The sequence below is a fragment of the Silene latifolia genome, chromosome 10 (assembly GCF_048544455.1).
Source record: "Silene latifolia isolate original U9 population chromosome 10, ASM4854445v1, whole genome shotgun sequence".
Lineage (NCBI taxonomy): Eukaryota > Viridiplantae > Streptophyta > Magnoliopsida > Caryophyllales > Caryophyllaceae > Silene > Silene latifolia.
Window position 1 is genome coordinate 22,924,509 of NC_133535.1, and position 5,488 is coordinate 22,929,996.

The following is a 5,488-nucleotide window of genomic DNA, read 5'->3' on the forward strand; positions in this document are numbered from 1 at the left end:
ATATGATTCTACCAACTAATATGCCATATAATCTAAATGCAAGTCCAAAATTCACATTGTTTATACCGCATCAATCAAAATAAAGCCACATAGTCATTAACATAAAGAGGAAAAAAGGAGATTGGAAAGATCATACCATGCGGTTTTCAATATCCTCATGTCTCGGATGTGGCGTAGTTAATCAATGTGAACAAGGATGAACGAACACAATATATATAAAACAATATATACAAGACTACACTAAAAAAGAAATGAACATGTTTTTGATTTTTTCAATTTTTTAAATTTTTATGGTTTTTGATTTTATGAAATTAAAGAACATATTTTTGTGGTTTTTCGAAATTTTTCAATTTTTATGCATTTTTGGAATATAAATTCCCATCCCCCACTTTATTTTGGACATTGTCCTCAATGTACATGTAGGAGTAGGAATGAAAAGAAAAACATGTTTTTGGATTTTTGATTTTTTTGAAATAAAGTACAAATGCAATGGTATGATATGAATGAATGCATGCTCTAACTAAATGCAATTCTATATGACATATATAACAAATGAATGCAATCTAGACTATACTATATGATGCATGTTTTAAACTATGGTCACTTATGATCAAACCTCCCCAAACCGATTTAAACACTATTTCTAGTGTAGAAAAGAATAGGTTTGGCCATTAGTGACTATGCATGAATTCTAGTCTATATGAAACTATCTATATGAGTCATGTGAGATATATTACAATGCAAACTATACTATATGAACTAGCTAATGCAAATGAAATATGATACAAATGTGACACCCCTCGATAGGGCATCCAAAGGACTATTGAATCTAAGCGGAAAAATAAGGGATTTTTAAAACCTTTAAAAGTTTAAAGTGCGAAATCCACCATAAGTGATCAAACAAAATGAAAAGAAAGATAATTAAGTTTTACAATTTAAAACAAGTGCGTTGGGGAAAAGATATCCCACGAATAAACACAAGTCTAACGATAGGTGAGTCTAAGCAAACTATAACTAAGGTCCAAGGTTCAACGTTCTCGCTAGCTCACACGTCTTCCCCATAATCTGCATCACAAACCTGTCATTCATGTAAACATGAACGCCACAGTCAGTGGGGAGTAACTCAGGGTTCTCCCAGCCACAATATGTCGAAATGCATATAAGCAAGAACTTAATTAAACATATTGATCATACATCATACTTGACTAATAATGAACAAGGGAATACAAACGATAATCATAATGAGATAGGCATATTGCATTCTTAAAGAGATAGGCATGGTACATCATATTAAACATGCTTTCAAGGTAGCAAAACATGTATGTGAGATTAGGCATCGAATCATGTGAAGGAGGTAAACGACGGATCAATTGAATAGAAAATACATGGATAGAAACCATAGCCATTACTTGAAAACCTCTTAACAACCATAGCACGGGACGTGGCTACTAACGTCACATTCATACTTATGGCTTGCATCTCACCATAAGAACGGATGGAAACATCAATCCCGGCGATCATATCGCAACTAGGGGCTTGCATCTCACCACTAGTATCCGATAGGACCAAGACTCTCACAAACAATCATAGAAGACGTGCACTCTCGTATATAAGAACACACCAATGACCGTAACAAGCAAGACATTTACAAAGGCTTTGACTCAAACAAGACAAACCCGTAGACTCCAACCTCCTGGTAGGACGACGATCATAATACGGTCCTAGTCTAAATCGCCAGCCGACTCTCGGGATGGACGACACCCGATTCGACATACAATCCCAAATCGTATCCAAGACTCGATCCATGACACCTAGCCGTGCCCCAAGGTCGAGTAACCCCAAATCGGAACAATGGTACCTAACCGTACCCCAAGGTCCGAAGAGGCGGAAGGAAGATAGCCCAACTCGGAAACAATGGCACCTAATCGTGACCCAATGTCCGAGGGCAAATAAATAAGGAATGTCGAGTAGTCACACAATGTAAACCGTCACACTCCGGTCACAAATACGAGTAACAATAGTTGCATGATCATCCCGTAAACATGTTATAAATTGACCACTTATCAATCATGGAAAGATGCATGTGTAAATCATTAGTTAATATAGGTTATAGGCGAAGAAAAGCACTCGAGAGGGTCTCGGCCCGGTCGGGGGGGCGGCGGCCGTCCACCGGCTGGGACTCCGAGCAAACATTAAAACTTACGGGGTTCCCACCGGTCATATGGGCGGCGGCGGTCAACCTACCGAGACCCATGGTTCATTTTTTGAAAAATTGTAAAAAGGCCAAAAGTTACAGGGGTTCCCAGCCGGTCAGGGGGCCGGCGGCCGGTCAACCGGCTGAGACCCACGACATATTTTGAAAAGTGAAACAACATACAGGGGGTTCCCACCGGTCGGGGGCGGCGGCGGTCAACCTACCGAGACCCACTGTACGCGTGAATCGCCAAAATCGTCTCTCAAATCATTTGCAAACAACCACAAATCGTTCCACAACAATTATTTACCTGTCCTAACATGATTCTAACCATGAAAAACAACATAATTGAGATAGAAATTCAACCAATACGGATCAAAGACAATAAAGATTGGAACTTGCCATCAAACATGTGAGAAATGTCATACAAGTATTCTAATCAACATCAATTCACCACAAGTCATGAAAGACACCAAATTTAACAATCATATGAGTCTAATACTACACAAATCACACAATTTTAACATAAAGTCGAGTAACCCATCACCGTTACCTTTTTGCACTTAAATCCACAAAAGACTCGTCTACCTTTCAAGAATCCACTTCCGGGTCAACTAACCTTTCTCCTAAACATAAGAAAACACAAAATAAGACTAAAAATCGAAACTAGAAAAAGGGGTACCATGAGAAATTGGCTCGACAGCCCCATTAATAGAGGAAAGTCGGATCTTTTCTTACCTAGAAAGAAGGAGGGCGATGAGAGGAAGAGGTAGACGCGAAAATCGTTGAAAACCGATGAGAAATGAAGGTTTTATGGCCAAATTAGTGAAGGAGGTGGAAGTTGTGTAACAATGGTGTTGTAGTTGTGTGTTTGTTGGGAATTTCAGAATTTAGGAGTGAGGGAGATGGAGTTGTGAGGGTTTAGTTGAGGGTTTTATGAAAAGAAAAGAGAAGGAGAAAAGGCCCATAGGTTATTAAAAGCCCAACAACTCAAATTGAGTCGGTTTTCCACTAGGATTTTCGTCTCAAGCCCACTATAACTCAAGACGGGAATTAATATTATTATTATCATTATTATCCGACCAAAATATTTATTTTGTATAACTTAAGCTTTAAAAATATAATATCTATAGAAATCATATTTAATAATGAAATTAAATAATTTAAAAATGTAAATAAGACAATGGAACGGTTAATTAAATTATAATTGCCAAAATAGAAAATTCGCGGGTGTTACAATCACCCCATCTTTTAAAAAGTTTCGTCCTCGAAACTTGAAAATGGAAATGAAATGTCATATAAAATAAAACCGGAATTTTGAAATCGGTAACCAAAACATTCAAAAGGTTACTTATCGTAAGAATCAAAATCCTTTCGAAGTCTCAAATAAAATTTTCCGACAGAACCAGATTCTCATCAAAGGAACGAAAATGCTCTCGTTGCGCATTCAAGAACATCACATTCCAAATCGAAGATATGGTCAAAAGCAAATCATTTGTATAAATCGAAAATCAAAATACTTTCAAAAACATAAATGAAGAGTTTTCAAAAGTATAAGTCTCATCCATGGAACGAAATTGCTCTTGTCGTGCACACAAGAACGCTAACTTTCCAAGTCCAAGACAAATTTAGAACAAAAATCATTCGCCGACAAGCGCAGAACAAGTTATTAAACGTTTCAAATAACGAGTTCTAACATCCGATCAACGTCAAAATCAAAAGGAAAAGGCAATTCACTCAAATTTTCTTTCGCAAAGGTCAAATAGAAATAAAGGCTTCATTTCTAAATTCAAAAGGAAGTCAAATTCCTGAAAATATAATATTAAACTCTTGACAACGAAATCATAAGTAGATTCAAGCTAGTTATAAATTGAGCAAAGTTAAAAGTAACTCGGGTTTAGCAATTAAAATCAATAAAAGGAAGTTATGCTCGTAGAACAAAAGGAGACCTAAATCAAGTTCTCATTTTCAAACCTTTAAAAATAGGTAGGGTTTTGTAAGAGTAACATAAACTTTTAACCATGGATCAAAATGGTAGTTTAAAATGTTTAGAAATTTTATGAATTGAAAAGAACTTAGATATCATGAAAACAAAGTACGCTAAGAGGGTTCAAACTTAACCAACAAAAGAGCTATGATGAACTACCTAGGAGAAGAGTTGAAATCGAATCTACAAGGATATCAAAGATTGAATTTCACAAGTTACGAGTATCAAATTTAAAGGAGGAGCACGATGAATCGAGGAAGAGAGGTATGAACGGACATGCTAATGCTTAAGGAAGGAAGGAATTTAAACAAAGAAGGAAATGCCAGGCACTCAAGTCTCAAACAACAATATCATCCTGAACGGTTCCGAAAACTTCCTAACCACAAAACTCATAACCATATAACTCCCAATAATTTCCTCAAAATACTCACACTTTACTCCTATGCTACCCCGTGGGTCAAGTCACTCCACCACAATTGTGATTCCATAACTCTAAAATATAAATCATCTATAAACGATTTCCACGAGACAAGATCAAAACTACTAAAAGAGTTACACACATAACCAACTATCGACTACTAGGAGTTCTCACTATGGTAAAATCCTCAATCAAAGGTCAACATCTCAAGGTCTTTATACTTTCTAACACTCCAAACCAAAATCTTATTCACACCCGAATTCACAAGCATAGATGATCACATTTCCCAAATAAAAAGACCACCAACCAAAAGTAAATAGGTTTGTCATACAATTTTTCCTACCCAACTCAACTCAAGTTCCACTAATCCAATTTTGACGAAATCAAGGTTCACAAAGGATCCTCAAAGAGCATCTCACTCACTCTACAACATAGCCAACAATGCCATCACTCCACTAAAGAAACAAAGAGTAATAACTAGGTCAAGAAATGATAGGAAATTTCAAGGGGATACATGAACATGACGAGGTGTGAGATTAAAGGAGTCAATAGTAAAGGTAACTAGTTAACACCAGTAAGAGACATCAAGATTAGAGAGGCATTCAAGGCAAAGAAACGACAAGTAACTTTTATACTTAAGAATTAAATCTAATCAAGGTGTGAACGAAGGGAAGGAAGATGATTAAAGACACGAAGGGGGATTTCAAGGCTTAACCCACACGCTTCCTAGGACTTGAAGTTCTCTCTAACAAGGTCACGCCTAGTAGGGTATTGAACCTTTATAACAAAACGACCAAGTCCCAAAACAAGTGTCAAGGTAAAATAAACGCTCGCTTAAGGGTTGACAAAACGGTTAGATACCTCTTACACCTATCTTATCACATATTAG

At 36.8% G+C, this 5,488-nt stretch overlaps 1 long non-coding RNA gene across 1 annotated transcript; it reads right to left on the minus strand.

The window, feature by feature from the left end:
- Window positions 1-858: 858 nt before the first annotated feature.
- On the minus strand, window positions 859-3,099 carry LOC141608881 (uncharacterized). Its single transcript, XR_012527036.1, has 3 exons — window positions 2,933-3,099; window positions 2,748-2,820; window positions 859-1,078 (listed from the first exon to the last, which is right to left on the minus strand). It is a non-coding gene; the product is annotated as an uncharacterized LOC141608881 (long non-coding RNA).
- Between the last annotated feature and the right edge of the window lie 2,389 nt (window positions 3,100-5,488).